The following is an 18,772-nucleotide window of genomic DNA, read 5'->3' as shown; positions in this document are numbered from 1 at the left end:
CAAAAGAAGAGACCAATTCAAAATTGACAATTGTATTAGTTTTGAAAATCTATTTTATTTCATGTTATACAAGGAGCTCCTATATAATATGATATTTATAATAAAATTTCTATCAATAAAAAGAAAGTAATAATAATAAGAAAATTTGCATGCATTCATACTTAAAGAGGGTAGGGGAGGTAATATTTCAAGGGAATTGGAAGAGGAAGAAAATAACTTTATTAAAAAAAATTGAACATTTTGATTAAAAATGACAATAAATTAATCCATGAAATTGAAGAAAATAAAATGATATTTTTTGTTGAAGAATAATACTCCAATAACAATCGAAAAGCCTAATCCAATGCTTAATCCAACTTCTACTTCCCACCACAAAGCTTCGTCCCACTCCTTTTTACTTACATCTTCATCCGGTGTTGATTTGAAGCCCACAAAGATGTGCATTGTTTGAAAATGAACGAAAAAAATGACATCCTATTGGTATTCTACTAGATCAATTATTATAATATATGTTTGTAGAGGGGAAAATTTAATTTGGCAATTTGCAACATAGAAGCGAGAAATCACCAAATCTATTTTTCTTACAAACCCTTTACATTCAAAAGAGAGAAGAGAATCCACTAGATTCAATCACAAATCAGATTAAGGATTGAATACTAAATGGATTGATTGTTTATTGTGGGTTTTTTCCTCTCTTTTGTAAGTTGAAATGTTGAAGTAGGGTAAAGTGATGAAAAATGAAGGTAAAACTGAGAAAATAGTGAGCTACATGTGCAGAATCGAGTTGGGTACCTGGAATTGAGCAATATAAGTCGAGTTAGATCTGACCCTCGAAAAAGATCCTAAAAAGTCAGGACCAGCATGCAGCACCACGATCCTCCAAAATTTACGCACATTGAAAAGGGTTGATTCATCTCCGTGAATGAAGCTTATTTTGAAGAGTACAACTCTGTCCCTGTTTCCTGCACATAAAAAGAAAGGGAAATAGGTTGGGAATAGGGGCTTGCCTAAGGTCAAACCCTGGTTTTGGAATTAACCATGAAATTGAAATGATTGAAAGGAAAGGATCTCCTTTTGAGGGAGATGCTGAATTATGACTAAAAATTGAACGATGATACCTCCTTGTGAAGTTTTGATTGCCTCCACATGGAATTAGGGTTTCATGATATAGGATGTAGATCTCCACTTCAATGCTTTAATCTTAACTTTATTACTACTCCAAGTCTTGAAGGAAGACTGAAAATTCTCAATTTCTCTTGAATGCTTGATTGCTTGATCTCATGTGTGTGTTCAATACTTCTTGATTCTTCTTGATGTTCAAATGAGAGGGGAAATCCTCTTTATATACTTGCCTATTGAGAAAATTGATTAATTTTACGACATGGACCGACATGGAGAGAGAATTCCCACTCAATTTTGAAATGTGAAAATGGGTTAAAGGGAGCCCAAAATTGAGGGGGCCATGGCATGGTGTCATGGTCCTATTGAGGACCAGGGCACCACACCCTGGTCCTGCCCTATTTTGGGGCAAGGATCAAATTCCAACTGCATGTAAAATATCAAAAAGTGATGCAATATGGAAGGGGCATGAGCATAATCAGGTCCCAAGCAGGCCAAGGGGCGCAAACGCTAAGGTAAGGATCCAATGTGGTCAAAATTGCAAAGGGTTGTAATTTTAGGACACTATATTTAGCCCCCACCTTAGTGGGAGTATGAAGTCAATCATACTCTCTGTAAAGTACAAAGGGTTCACATTGAAAAAAATTCACCAAGTCATCAAGGAGGCAAGGTACACCAAACCCCCAACAGACTTTAAGATCTTACAACTTCAATGATAAGGTAAAAAGGAATATCATGAGAGAGAAAGAGAGAACCATGACTACAAACTAGTAAGGTTCTCTTACTATGAATCATGAAAAGAAAAATACCAAAAATTACAAAGAAAAAGACAAAGTTTGCTAAGTAACTGCAATTATCAAGATATGCAAGATAGAGAATTATTGTGCAGAGTGTATTCCCCTACGTTAAAGTGATTGTGTATGCCTTATCGAGAGAAATTTCTTTAAGGTAGGATACACCTAAAAAGACAAGCACAATATCACAATAATTTAGCCCCCAAGAGAGGACAAATCAAAGGATAATGATCACAAAACAAAAAGCATGGTGTGGTTTTGCTTAACTTTGGAGTCAGTTTTCTTTTTATGATAACCGATGTATATCATGTATAGATATGCATAGAATTATCCTCATCCTCCAAAGAAAAGAAACCACCATGGAAGAAGGGGACACGTTCCTTTTGAGTCAACATGGGAGAGACCAAAAGAGATCTCAATGTTTTTCATTATCCTCAGGTAGACAACACTAGGGACAACAAATAGAAGAATGGAGAAACAAATAGAAGAAGGTCACAAACAAGCAAGAGAGGAGAGAGAGAGAGAATCTATGGTGATAATGAAGCTAATCAAGCATGTCATCCACCCCCTGATCTTTCTTATCATCATTTTAGGAAGGTGGACAAAACACAAGAGGAGCAACATCGAGCACAATAGATCGAGCTATCACAAGTTCCAAACAAGGACCATGCTCTAATGATGAGTCACTTTGTTTGTTACAAGGAGCTAAGATTAATTCTTTTGAAAATTTCTCAAATAAATCATAGTCAACATCAACATATTCATATCCATCATTAGAAATATTAGGATCAACATTTTCATCATAAACAACACTCTCACCTGTTTCTTCATCAAGATTAACAAAAATAGGAGCTCTAATAGGATTAAAACTTGAACCATTATTTGTCTTAAGCATTTTGTATCTTGGAGATTTAGGTTGAACTTCTTCATTAGGAGAAGGTTGAACAAATAGAATTATTTCAACAATTGGTGTCTTTGGAGAAGAAGTGATTTGAGAAGTAATTTTGTGAGCTCTCACACGATGTCTTCGTAGACATTCTCTCACAGAACAATTTCATTTAGTTTTAGCTAAAGGTTGTGTAGGTTTAGGTTCATCGGGTGTAGGCTTCTTTTCTTATTTGAAGGAAGGATGCATAGGAGAAGGTCTTTTGGGTTGAATAATAGGAGAGGTTGGTCACTTCCTTTTGTAAGATGTTGGAGGAAAAACCACACCATATAGAGGAGGAATGGGAGATGTAGGAAGGAGACTGGGTCCGTCATGAGGAGGAGGAATAGGTCTATCCTTAGGAGGAATGATGTGTTTATCCTTAGGTTGAGACTTAGGATGAAGAGGTTTTCTACCTTTGGGAGGAGGAATAGACCCATCCTTAGGAGAAGGAATGGATTCTTCCTTAGGAAAAAGAATATCACTTTCCTTAGAAGGAAGGATAGTCTTATCCTTAGGAGAAGAAATAGATTCCTCTTTGGGAAGAAGATTATTTCTTTCCTTAGAAGGAAGAATAATCTTGTCCTCAAGAAGAGGTATATGATCATCAGGAGGAATATTAAGTGTTGGATTTCTTGGTTTACTCAAGGATAAAATCATCTCAATTTTCCATTTTTGATATGATTTAAAGAGAGCATCACTTCTAGGTTGAAGAGGTTGGAATTGTTCAGGCCAAAAATAGTCGAGACAAACATCTCCATGCCTCACCATAGGTTGATATATATTATGAATAACAGTTATGATTTTACCATCATGAGGAAATTTCAAGCACTTATGAATAGTAGAAGCGATCACTTTCATGGAAGAAAGCCAAGGATGTCCAAACTTCACACAAAATTGAACAGATGTAGGAATGATAGCAAATATAACATCTAAGCATTTAGTGCCAACATCAATAGAAAGTGTGATTGAACCAATATCAGGACAAGAGAAGCCATCAAAAACTTTAACTAACACATCAATGTCATCATATATCACTTTATGCAATTGTAAAGTATAAAGAAATTCTTCAATTACCGCATTAAGCATGTGAGTTGGATCAATAAGAGACCCTCGAGAAGGTATGCCTTTGAACTTTGCAGATATATATAATGGGCCATCAAGTGCTTCAATAGTCTCACTAGGATCAAATGCAATGCATAAGTCCTTAGGAGGTTCAATTTGATCTACAATGTTCACCATATTATTAGATTCAAGGCCAACATCATCAAGAGAGAAGGCAATATGATCAGTCTCAATCACATTAGTGGAATGGGAAGGTAAAGGATCAGTGAAAATTTGAAGGTTTTGATTAGGAGGATCTACTGATTTATTTCCTTTATCATTCACACCAGCCATAGATATGGTATTGTTATCAATCAAGTCTTGAATCTTACTTCTCAAGGAGTAACACTTTTCAGTGTCATGACCAGTTTGACAATGGTATTGGCAAAAGGCTTTGGAATCAAAGGCAGGTGGTAAAGGCTTAGTTGTATCAACTGGTGTAATAAGGGGAAGTTTCAACACATTCCTTTATAACAATTGTGACATGATACTATGCAAAGATTAATTAAGAGGAGTGAATTATTTTCTAAAGTATTTGGACAAAGGAGGCACACCTGTTGTTGTGGTTTCTACTTGAGTGTTGTTGTTGTCATTGAATTTTATGAATACTATAATGCCTGCCAAAATACCGTAGAGAAATTAAACAATTGTCACTCTAATGGAGATTTTTTTTTTTAAATATCAACTAATGTATCATATAAAATCAATTATAAATTGCTTTTATTAACTCTTAATCATTATAGACATGAATTATAAACACATTAAATTAATTACACAAGCAGAATCTAGCATAACATCACAAACATAACAACCATCTCTTTGGGGCATCTTAACGTCATTAATTAACCTAATAACATTCTACTCCTTTAATTACCACACTAATCATTACTTAATCATTTACCATATGAAAATGCAACTTATTTAATTCCATTCATTATTATATGCAACTACTTAATTATTTAGCCAACTTCAATACAATCTACTCTATCCCTAGCTAACATGATATTCTTTCTCTTTCATGCAAGAAGTAATCCCTTCCACCTATGTTCATTTTATGCACCAAATCCAAATATGCTTAAATCCCTTAACCAGGATCCTAACTACATGTTCTTTACTCATCTATCATGACAATGCAATACTTAATGCAAGAAACATATTCATCTTTCACTTATCTACTTTTCCCACACTGTGTATACATCCATATACCTAGCATGATCATTTCCTTAACATGAGTCCTAAATGAATCAATGCAAGTATCTTAATTCTTTCTTTAAGTAGTCATTTTATATGCCATGCATACTCTCCTAGTTTCCAATGCATCCATATGAGTTATATCATTAACTAAAAATGCCATTAATCAACAACCATAGTCCTAAGTCTTATTCATTTCATTTACTCAAGGTTATTTCACATATTTATTTATACCCTAAATAATAACCATAGAATTTCTTCCTAAACTAACACAAATTAACCATAACATAGACAATCTCTATTTCAAGTATAATTCCATTACAAACTCCTAAATACATGAAATCATTTCCTTTCAATATATAAGAATATCATTATACATTCATAGTCTCATTATTACAAATCATGTCATAATCCTAAGTTGTGAACTACAATACAATCACAATTACATGGATAATACATCATGAGCATTGCTCCTTCCTAATACATGATTCATCTACTTTTATAAGGTATACATTACATGAATCCAAGATATCCATTACATAAATCTACTACAAGAAACATCCATAAGCTACAACAGTGAGAAGAATCCACATCCACACACAAAGAATCCATAAGAATATCCCAATGGTTGAAAACCATCGATCACCCGACCATGTGAAACCAAAGGAACCACCTTCTATGCTAGGAGATGACACGAGGTCCCAACACACACCCTAGACCTAAGCTGGCATGTAACAACCAAGGAGACTAAACAATACAAGGAATCTCAAGATAGAACCAACAACAAACAATCACAAGAAGAAACTCTTAGAGGCGTACAAATCAACAAGACATAAATGCATAAAAATATGGAAAGATTATATATCATCAAAGGGGACACATGTAGGATTGGAGTGTCATCACATGCCATCCTCTAACATAACAAATACTATAACACAAGGCACAATCCTGATGGACATGTGGAGCCATCTCAACCGATGAGAGATCAAGGGAGATTGACTTGCAATCGCAATGGCCTTCCCATGCCTATCCTTAAACATCCTCCCTAGGATCAAGTCATGGGGCTCAACTATTCATTATCTTGATTAGTGAATTATTTACCTATCCCATTAATTTATTATTATGTTATCACTTGTTTACATCATGGTAAACTCCCAATGTGCCCTGGCAGTCTAGAATTCATGCATCCTTATAAGGAACCTCATCCAACCCTATCTCTCATGACCTCGATCATCACAAGGAAGCCAACTCCCCCTAACAAGGCCCAAACAAAATAAATCACAAGAGGCTATAATCAATCATGAAATCATGAAACATAAAAATCCATATGCAGCCAATCACATCCATACAACTCTTGAACATACAAATGGTTGAAAAAAACAACAAGTAGTACAAAATGAGCCTCTTGGCTTACAAACATAACAAGGCCCACAACAAGGTCGTAAAAAATCTGTCATAAACAGAAAATAAAAGCTACAACAATGCCTACTCACTTGTTGGCTCAAACAACAATACATCCATCTCTCTAACGTGGCTCATCTACATGGAAGAGAGTGCAAAATCCACCAAAAACAACATAGGAATGATAAATAAGCATAAACCATGGAAATTCGTCAAATCAGTCAAAGACCAATCTGCAAATTATCAATAGACCCAAATCAAGCCTCTGGAACAAAAATCAGATGGGAAAAATGAGACAAAATGAGTAAAATAGACCAATCTACAAAATCCAAATAGTACAACGCATTTACCTAATCTAGCAGCACATTTACTAGATTGAATAACACATACACAAAACCCTGAAGCACATTCACATAGTTAAACAATGCATTTCACAATAAATGACACATTTACCAATTATGGAAGCACATTTACAACATAGAACATCACATTAATAGATAGCACATCTACAACAAGAAATAACGCATATAGTACAATTCCAGCACATTTCTCCAAAAGACGGAAAAGTACAAAAAACTTACAATAGGAAAATAAAATCTAAGTACAAACAAAAGAATTTAAAAAATACATGAATAGAGTTGCCCAAAACATAGGAATAAATGGGCAAAAACAAAATAAATATTCGTAAGCCATAGACCAAAATTTGGCAGAATTTGTATTCATGGCCAGACATTGAGAATAACTCCAGAACTCACAAGAACTCTAATAAAACCAGAAATAAACATCACCAGACCTTCACATTCACAAAGGAGACTTAATACACTCTTAGCCAAACCAAATAGACTCATATAGAGGGAATTTACATAGAGAGGAATATTGCAGAACCGGGTATCGACAATCACAGAAAACACCTTATTTTTAACCATGACTATATTAAACTCATATAATATAAAGTCTATCCCCAATATATTTTTTGAAACTCAAAATAAACTTTATTAAATGCAAGGCAAGCTACCCAAGCTAGTGGAAATCATTTACACATGGAGCATACATGATACTGTTGGCATTATACACTCAAATGAGAAAGGTAGATGTTGTCATTGATGGCAACAAGGTTCAACAAGGTTTCACAGGTTCAACCAACAATAGACTTCACGTACCGGCACCGGCAGATACAACAAGGTTTATTCATACCAACATCCGGTTTACACCTGCAATAGATCATACTGGCATCCAAAGCCAACTTGGCAATAATATTGTTTGTAATGTAAATTGTAATTATATGGCCGACATGATGTATTGTAAAGCCTCATATATGTATGAGACCTTGTAGGTCATTTGAAATGGAAGTAATGTATGTAGGTATGTGTGTATGTAAGCGGTATATGTGATAAGATAGGGATATGATACCGGGTAATTGTATATGCACTTTGATGTATTTATTTTGAGAGCGAATAAGAAGCAGAGCACAGCGAAGACTATTTTGTGAAAGCAGAATCATTTATCGGCAAGGTTTTTGGCATAGGTATCAGACAGAGCTTAAACCGGTACTAAATCCAGCATTGCAGATGTTATTTTGAAGCAGTACATTGTTATTGAATTTAACCATCCAATTGTGTAGTCAGTGGGACTCCATTTTTTTTGTTGAGCAGTGAGCTCTAGGTAGTTGGCCTTTCTGCATGTGAAGGCCCCTATTGTACTAAGTAATATTTCTTCATATTGGCCAGTGAGTAAATATTGTGGGTCACAAATCCCACTAAGGTTTTTCCCTTACCGAGTTTCCTCGCCAAAAATATCTGTGTTATGGTGTGCATTGATGTTGATTCTTTTGTTTCTCTTTACTGCATTATTATTTGCTTACCGATATATTAATTTCAGTTATAAAGTTGCAAATAAGTTTAAATCTTTCATCTACCAGTCAGACATTGATTCACCCCCCCTCTCAGTGTCTTTGGGGTTAACCAAATATCTAATAGATACAACAAAACTAAAAATAAATACAAAAAGAAATAGAACTCCAACCTACAACCTGTGTTATGGAAAGTAGTTGAAGAAGAGCTCCAAGTCCAAATCCAAAATGCAAATCAACCAAGCTCCAACAATCCAAAATCCAAACCAACCAAGAGCCAAGATGAAAAATTGTAGAAAACTTTCTGGAAGAAGCAACCAGAAAACAAGCTCGACAAACAAAATAAAAAGCCATTCAAAACTCCAAAACCATAGCTTCCACAAGAACCAATCAAAATATTCCATTATGGAGTATATTTTACCAACCACCATGTAATATAATTTTTATCTCTCATTTCAAATTCACCCAATAGGAATAAAGGGTAGGTGGGGAAAATATAAAAAATCATATGTACTATTATAAGTGGGAATGCAAAAGGAAAAGAGATAAGATAAAATACTTTTCTACCCCCACATAATAAATAATAAACTATACAAATAACCATAGGCTATAATAAAATAAATCAAATAGGTAATCAATAAATAACCCAAGACTAAAATAATTGAATATCCTTATTAAAATATTATTCAATTTTAAGGCTCAAAACATTAATAAATAACAATAAACATGAAATAAACTATTATTCAACAATAAATAAATAATTAAACAATAAATTCCAGATAATCAAAATACCAATAAATCAATAATAAATAAAAGAATATTAAATCATACATAATTAAATACTCAAATAAAACTATATTAAACCAATCATTAAATTAATTAAACATAAACCATATAATCTCTCCTCAAACTGATTAAACAAATCAATACACACTTCCATACTCACAACACCATAACTCACTGACTGACATGGCGAATTAGGTCGAGATACAGGTGACTCAAGGTAGACATCTTATATCTAGAGTATGTGTAGGGAACTCATGCCATCTCTGAACCACATACCATTGGGATTTAAAGACATGTTCAGACTTATGGAGCCAGGTGGAGTCGGTGACTGGTACCTGCAAATCCTATAACCACAAAGCAACGATACAACATATGCATATATCTCATAACAATCAAGTGATTGGGAATCGTAACTACACATCCTGCTTGCAATGAGTGATGTGACATCGTCCCTCTCACAAAGACAGTCATACAGTAATCAAACACATCGCATAAACAACTCATCATATGTAATCATGAAATAAGGTTAGTGTAATCATAATATCATCAAATTCATGATCAATATAAATCATCTATAATCCATCATCATAGTAACACATATGGAATCCATCAAGCACATATATCCATCAAATCACATGATCAATAATGATATAGTGTCATCATCCATATAAATCATCAAAATAACATATGTCCAAATAATGTCTAGCATCATAATGAGTATCTGAAACACATATATAATCATAATCCAAAACACCATAAAGAGTCTAGATGAGTCTATCATGCATGAAATAAAAGTCAAGTCAAGGGTGGACACTACAAATCCCTTAATCGGTTTGAACTTTGCAAAAGGTTGTTGAGCACTTTCACCTTTACCACTCAGAGCCATTGAAGAGGATTGTTCCAATTGACTCGCAATAAGTTGATAATTGTGAAGTACTACATACAATTGCATAAAGGAAGTAAACTCAAAAAAGAGAAAGTTATCCCTAATATCTTTTTGCAAATTAGTGTAAAGTAGAAAATTGGGAGCTTAGACGATTCTCCACAAGGAAAGGGGAGATTCACTAAGCTCAATTCTCACTTGAGAAAACTTTACATTCAAAAGAGGGGGATGAATCTACTAGATCCAATCCCAAATAATGCAAGGACTGAATATTAAGTAGATTGGTTGAAATTGGAATGTAATTGACCCTCTTTTGTAAGTTGATTAATTGAATTAAGGTAAAGTGTTGAAAATGAAGACAAAGTATGTGAAAACAACAAGCTACAGATTCGGGATTCAGTCATGCACCTAGATCTGATAATTTTGAGATGATTGGGAAATACTCTGCGAAATCGGGCAAAAGTTGTAGGGACAGTGTTTCCAGACAGGGGTGCCCTCCAATCGGTCCAAACTTTCCACGCGTCGAAAAGGGTTTTTTTGTCTCTATGAATAAAGCCTAATTCCATAAGTACATATGCAAACTTGTTTCCTGCACACAGAAAGAAAGGGAAATGTGTTGGGAATAGGGGTTTGTCTTCAGGTCAAACCCTAGTTTTGGAATTAACCAAGTGGTTGAAATAAGGTAAATGAAAAGATTGAAATTATAAATCCTCCTCTTTGAGGGGATGCTGAATTTCTTGAAAATGAAATGCTTATACCTCCTTGTGAATTTTTGCTTGCCTCCACATGGAATTATGATTTCATGAAGTAGAATGATGATCTCCTCTTCAATGCTTGAAATCTTGACTCTATTGCTACTCCAAAGCTTGAAGGAAGACTGAAAATGCTCAATTTCTCTTGAATATTTGAATGCTTGATCTCTTGAATCCTTGATAGATGGATTGGATTTAATGTTTTTGTCAAATGAGAGGGGAAATCCCTCTTACATACTTGCCAGTAAGATTAATTGACTAATTTTTTGACTTGAGCTGACATAGGGGGGATTTTCCCACTTCAAATTTGAGTTAGGTCAAAGGGAGGGGATGATGATAGGTCCCAAGGTGCCACACCCTAGTCCTAGTGAGGACCAGGGCACCATGCCCTAGTCCTACCCTATTTTGGTGCAGGATCAAGGTGGCCCTTGAGTATATTACTGAATTGCAAGGTGTTTTTGGTGTGCAAGACAATATTCAAGTCTCCTATGAAGCCGAGGGGCACAAACATTAAGGCAAAGATCCAAATGCAGTCAAAAATTGTGAGGGGTACAATTTTAGGATGTTACATTTAGCCCCCACTTTAGCAGGAGTATGAGCTTACACAAATACTATTGGTAAAGTACAAGGAATTTGGATTGAAAGACTTTCACCATGTTAAAGAGGCAAGATTCACCAAGGCCCCAATGGAATTTAGGATCTTACGACTTCAATAATAGGGTAAAAGGGAAGATCGTGAGAGAGAGAGAACCATAACTACAACTAGTAAGGTTCTCTTACTATGAGTCATGAAAAATATACCAAAAATTACAAAGAAAAGAAAATGATGCCCTCCTAAATGGCACAAGATTAGTCTATGATCAAATAACACAAAAACACACAAAACATTAGTGTTAGTCAATCGAAAACTAATCTAAAAAGGCATACCAAAAGAGAGACTACAAGCATGCAAGCATATTTAACTATCAAAGCAAACATGATGAGGCATCTCCAAATACCTCCTAACATACTCTTAGTTCCTTCTCCCTTGTTCCTCTCCTCTCCAAGTTCCAAAATAGTGTAGCTCTCAGCAGCTTTTTGCACTATGGATGCTTATGGAGGATTGAGATTTAATATTAAGCTTCAAATATGAAATGAAAAGCTAAATACTATGCTATTGATGCTAAAATGATATATTTTAACCAAAAATGATAAGATGTTAGATTGCTTATGCTAAATGCTCTCTAAAAATGTCTATAGCCTAAATGCATACAAGTTTTCAAGATCTGGATTATGAAGGAATGGGCTCTATTTATAGGAAAAATGGAGCAATGGATGGCCATGATTGAAAGGTTTAATCAAGGGTCAAGCTTGAAAGTTGGGGATCCATGTGCACAATTTGCACCAATGAAATGGTGACAAGTGTCAACATAAGATTGGGTTGAGAGAAGAGGTTGGAGGCATTAAATGCCTGAGGAGACCTCATGGTTATCTAGAAGGTAAGGGTCAAGCCTAAATTAGGATTACCCACTGGATTAGGAGTTAATGCAAGGATAAACCTTTGTGCAAATGATTAAGAGATAATCATGGTCAAAGCATTAAAGGCTTGATGAGACCCTTAGGTTGGGTAGAGGTTGAGTCAAAACAAATGTTTTAACCATGTGGGAGGGTTTGAGGTAACCATTAATGGTTATTGGAGACTTTGGGGATTAAGTGGTTGAAGGTTGAAAGCCTTCAATGGTTATCAAAGACTTTGAGCCATTTAGTGGTTGAAGGTTGGAAGCTTTCAAAGGTTATCCAAGACTTTGAGACATTTAGTGGTTGAAGGTTGAAAGCCTTTAATGATTATCAAAGACTTTTAGGCTTTGAGAAGTGACTCCATTTTGCTTAGGAATGTGACAATAATTAGGGGATGGATTAAGTTAATTAGGAAGGGGTTAGAAGAATCTAGAAGGGGATTAGATTTTGCAAGTGGATTTGGTGGGTGAGGGAAAATAGGATTTTATTAAAATAAAAATTTATTTATTTCAATAAATGTGTGCAAGTTGTATTTGGATAAATATTCAAATAAATATTAATTTATTTAAATGAGAAAAAGGAAGATAAAACATTAAAATGCTTGAAGACTTTGAGGGGAACCATTAAAGGCTTGAAGACTTTAAGGAAAACCATTAAAGTCTTAAGAAGACTATAGAAGGAAGCCATCAAGTTTGAAGACTTTAAAGCCATCAAGTTTGAATACTTTAAGGGAAACCATTAAAGGTTTCAAGTGGGTGAGGATAAATAAGATTTTAAATAAATAATTTATTTAAAATAGTTGTGCAACTTGCTTTTGTAGGAAAATACAAGTGGGTGGAGGATAAAGGTGATTTAAATAAATTATTTATTTAAAATAATTGTGCAACTTGCTTTTGTAGGAAAATACAAGTGGGTGGAGGATAAAGGTGATTTAAATAAATTATTTATTTAAAATAATTGTGCAACTTGCTTTTGTAGGAAAATACAAGTGGGTAGAGGATAAAGGTGATTTAAATAAATGTTAATTTATTTAAATGTGAGAGGTGGGATTTTGGGGGATTTAAATAAATATTAATTTATTTAAATGTGAGAGGTGGGATTTTGGGGGATTTAAATAAATATTAATTTATTTAAATGTGAGAGAAGATTTAATTAAACAAATATGATTTATTTATTTAATTAATGGTATGAATTTGGTTAAGTGAATTAAATCAAATAAATTGAATAATTTATTTAATTAATAGGAGAAGAGGCTTAAGATAAATTAATTAAATATTAATTTAATTAATTATTAATTGATGGTTAAATAATCAAATAAATACTAAGTATTCATTTAATTAAGTGGACAGATTTAAGTGACTACAGAAAAAGTTCGCTAAGTAACTTAAAGTATCACAAGAGAGAATCATGAGCGAAGTGTATATCCCCACGTTAAAGTGATTGTGTATTCCTTATTAGGAGCAATTGCTTTAAGGTAGGATACACCCAAAGAAGACAAGCATGTTATCACAATAATTTAGCCCCAAGAGAGGATAAATCAAAGGATAATGAACACAAAGCACAAAACATGAGGTGGTTTCACCTAACTTTGGAGTTAGTATGCTTTTTATGACAACTCATGTATATGTATATGTGCATAGAATCATCCTCATCCCCCAAAGAAAGGAAACCGACATGGAAGAAGGGAACACATGTGTCTTTTAAGTCAACATGGGAGAGACCAAAAGTGATCTCAACGCTTTGCATCGTCCTCAAGTAGACAACACTAGGGACAACAAATAGAAGAATAAGGAGAACAATTAGAAGAATGTCACAAATAGCAAAGAGAGGGGAGAGAGAGAATTGACGGTGCCAATGAAGCTAATCGAGCATGTCGTCATCCCCCTGATGTTACTGATTGTTATTTTGGGAAGGTGGACAACACACAAGAGGAGCCACATCAAGAACAAGAGATGGAGCTATCACAAGTTCAAAACAAGGACCATGCTCTAATGCTGAGTCGCTTTGTTCGTTACTAGGAGCTAGGATTAATGCTTTTGAAAATTTTGTAGACTAGTCATTGTCAACATCAACATATTCATATTCATCATCAGAAATATTAGGATCAACATTTTCATCATTAACAATATTTTCATCATCAAGAACATTCTCACCTATTTCTTCATCAAGATTATAATAAGAATAGGAGCTTTAATAATAATAGAAATTGAACCATCATTTGTCTTAAGCATTTTGCCTCTTGGATAATTAGGTTGAACATATTGTTTAGAAGAAAATGGAATCATGTCAATTGTTGGTGTTTTAGGAGAAGAAATGGTTTGGGAAGCAACTTCACGAGCTCTAGCATGATGTCTCCGTCGGTGTTCTCTCGCACAACAGTTTTGTCTATTTTTTGCTAAAGGTTGAGAAGGGTTAGGCTCATTAGGTATAGGATTCAACTCTTCTTTTAGTGAAGGATGAATGGGTTGAGGTCTTTTAGGTTGGACAATAGGAGAGGCTGCTCACTTCTCTCTATAAGATGAAGGAGGAGGAACCACACCATATAAACGAGGAATGGGAGGTGTAGGAAGAAGACCAGGTCCATCACGAGGAGGAGGAATAGGTATAGCCTTAGGAGGAATAGTTTGATGTTTAGGAGGAAGATTTTTTCTACCTTTGGGAGGAAGAGTGGACTCATCCATAGGAGAAGGGAGAATATCTCTTTTCTTATGAGAAAGGATACTCTTCTCTTTAGGAGAAGGAATAGTTGCCTCTTTGGGAAGAAGATTATTTCGTTCCTTAGGAGGAAGAATAATCTCATCTTCAAGAAGGGGTATATGATCATCAAGAGGAATGCTAAGTGTTGGATTTCTAGGTTTACTCAATCATAAAATCATTTCATTTTTCCAGTTTTGATATGATCTAAAGAGAGCATCACTTCTAGGTTGAAGACATTTGAATTGTTTGGACCAAAAATAATCAAGACAAACATCTCCATGCCTCAGTGTAGGTTAAAATATGCTATGATTAATAGTTATGATTTCACTATTATGAGGAAATTTCAAACACTTGTGAATAGTAGAAGCGATCACTTTCATGAAAGAGAGCCAAAGATGTCCCAACTTCACATGAAATCGATTGGATGTAGGAATGATAGAAAATTGAACATCTAAGCATTTAGTGCCAACATCAATAGGAACTGTTATAGAACCAATAGCGAGACAAGAGAAGCCATAAAAAACTTTAACTATCACATTAGTATCATCATATATCACTTAGTGCAATTGCAAAGTATAAAGAAATTCTTCAGTTATCACATTAACCATGCAAGCAAGATCAATAAGCACTCCTCTAGTGGGTATACCTTTGAATTTTGTACTTATGTATAATGGGCCATTGGGTGCCTTAATGGTCTTGAAAAGGGGAAGATGAAGAGTGAGGTGGATTTGTTAGTAAACATACAAATCAAACATAGAAGCATATGAAATCAAGGACATAGCTCATAAACATAAAAACATGAATGACATGCATATACCTCACAATTATTTTACCTCTCCCTCAAATTGAGCTTGACGAAGTGAAGGCGCCCTTGGATGATGCTCCACTTGATGTGCTCCTTTGGTTGCTTGATGTGGATGGCTCTCCAAGTACTTGTGCACAAATGGATTAAGATGGATTTGAGGAATGATATGGATGAGATGATCAAGTGTGGATGAGAGGTGATTTTGACATGGTAAGGTTGCTAAGATGACTTTCCTAGGCTCGAAATGGCAGCATAAGATTACTAAGCTTGGAGATGAAAAATGACGAAAATGAGTCCCCAATTTATAGGAAGAGGGGAGGAAGAATGGATGGCTAGGATGGATCCAAGATGAAGGGATAGGATTGCTTGTGAGCTCACATAAGGCCCAAGAGAGGGTGTGGAGACCAAGAGATATTCCTTAAAGACATTTCTTGTCTTCACACTCCTCAAGGTGCATTGGGAAGACTTCCCAATGTGCCTTGAGAAGAGCAAGGGATGGGACATTCCTTGAAGAATGGGGAGGAAGAATTTAAAATTCTCCAAAAAGGTATGATCATGGGGATTGGAGGAATAAGAAGGAATTAAAAATTCCTTGGGAGAGGAGATGCCTAGAGGAATGTGGAATTTTGAAAATCTCACATTCACCTAGGAAAAGAGCATTTAAGGATAGTGGTTGGATGGAAGGGACAAGGGGTTGACTTTGTGACTAATCATGATGATTAGTCACTAGCAACTCATTAGTAGGAGGATTAGAGGAAAGGTTAGGTGAGATATGATTTGTAGGAGGATTTGATTAGGAGAGAGAATGAGTGGGGGGAATTAAAAATTAGAAGAATAATGTTAAGTGGGTTTAGGGAGTTCCTAGAAGACTTTATTAGGTTAATGATGAATTAGGAAGATGATTTGTAGGAATCATGTAGGTTAACTAATTAATTGAAATTAATTAGCTAAAGGGAATATTTGTGAGGATTTAATTTTTAGAAGAATAAAGAGAGGGATTTATTTATTAAATAAATCAATCACATACCATAGTGACAATATTAATTATAATTAATATTGAGGAGAATATGAATTAACATAATTAATTAATTAACTATGTGAGGAATTAAAAATAATGAAAATAATTATTTTTAAGTGTCTAGTGATTTGCAGTGTCGACCTAATAGACAGTGGATCTAGTTATTTACCTTGGCGCCTGCATGGAGGTTTTCACCAAGGTACTTGTCCATATCGCCACAAAGTGGTTTTCACTAGTGGACGAATTGTTTTTTTCTTTCTTTTTCTGATTTTTTGATTTTTTTTTGTATCACACGGTGCCTATTTGCCAGGTTTTCACCAAAGTGACGCTTTTTTCAAGATCTTTTTCTTATTTTATTTTATTTTCTATTTTTCTTGATTTTTAAAAAAAAATTATTTTTATTTTTATTTTTTGACAATTTAAGACTTCCTGAGGACTAGGCATAAAATATTTTGAGATGCATGATATTCATTGGATCATCCAAAGGATTACCTTCAGGAGTAGCCAACTGATAAGCTCCTGATCCATATTTTGTTGTGATTACATATGGTCCATGCCAATTAGGTTCAAACTTGCTTTCTTCTCTCTTTCTTGGAGGTTTTTTTGATTCTCCATAAGGACAGGATCACCAATTTGGAATTCCTGGGTTCTGAATTTGTTGTTATAACTCATGCGCAGATGGTTCTGATATACCCGGAGATGGTTCAAGGCCTTGAGGCATCTTTCATCTAACAATTCTAGCTCTTGTAATCGGGCAATTCTGTATTCTTCCTCTTGTAGGATATTTTGCAGCGATACCCTTAGAGAGGGGATCTCGATCTCAAGGGGAAGGATGGCTTCATAGCCAAAGACCAAGGAATAAGGAATGGTGCCTGTGGGGGTGCAGATGGAGGTGAGGTAGGCCCACAAAGCGGGATGGAGTTGGAGGTGCCAATCAGGACCAGCTTCATTGATCATCTTTTTGAGGATTTTGATTAGGGTTTTATTAGAAGCCTCAGCTTGGCCATTGCCTTGGGGGTAATATGGGGTGGAAAAGCGATGTTGGATGTTGAATTTTTGGCAAAGTTCTTTGACATCCTAGTTTTTGAATTGTCTGCCATTATTCGTGATGATAACTTTTGGAATGCCATATTGGGAGATTAGGTAGTTCAGGATGAATTTGGATATCTGTTTACCAGTGGTAAAAGTAAGAGGGATAGCCTCTACCCAGTTGGCGAAATACTCGATGGTGGTGATAATAAATTTGTCTGTTGGAAGATGGAGGGTGAATTTTCCTAATGAGATCGAGCCCCCACTGCGAGAAGGGCCATGGTGTAATAAATGGTTGCAATTCTTGTGATGGTGCATGAATTTTGTCGCCATGTTGCTGGCAAGGGATGCATTTCTTCACATAGTTATATGCATCTACTTCCATTTTAGGCCAATAGTATCCTGTTCTCAAAAGTTTTTCAGCCAATGTGAGCCCACTTGAATGTGCCCCACAGACACCCTCGTGTACTTCACGTAATGCCCTTTCTGCCTCTTGTTTATCTAAACACTTAGGAGGGAACCATCGAAATGCCTTCTGAATAGGGTGTCTCCAAGGATGGTGTAACGAGCACATCAGCGAATGAAGGTTTGTTGTTGGGTTTTGTTGAGATATGGGGGAATGGTGTTGTCTTTTAAGAAAGCGAAGGTTTCTTGGTACCAGGGGGACTTGAGACCAACAAGAACACACACCATTTCAGACTATGGTAGGTCATATGCCAGTATAAACAATTGCTCAACCAAGAACTCGCACTTCTGATTGTGTGCTAGAATTTAAAGGAGGGAGCCAATGGTGGCCATTGCATCTGCAGCCCTATTGTTTGTTCATGGGATTTGATCAAATTTGATTGCTGTGAAATGTTGCTTAAGATCTTCAACCATGGTACGGTAAGGAAGGAGTTTATCATCTTTTGTCTGGTACTCA

The sequence above is a fragment of the Cryptomeria japonica genome, chromosome 3 (genome assembly GCF_030272615.1).
Source record: "Cryptomeria japonica chromosome 3, Sugi_1.0, whole genome shotgun sequence".
Taxonomy (NCBI): Eukaryota; Viridiplantae; Streptophyta; class Pinopsida; order Cupressales; family Cupressaceae; genus Cryptomeria; species Cryptomeria japonica.
Note: the sequence above shows the minus strand (reverse complement) of the source record.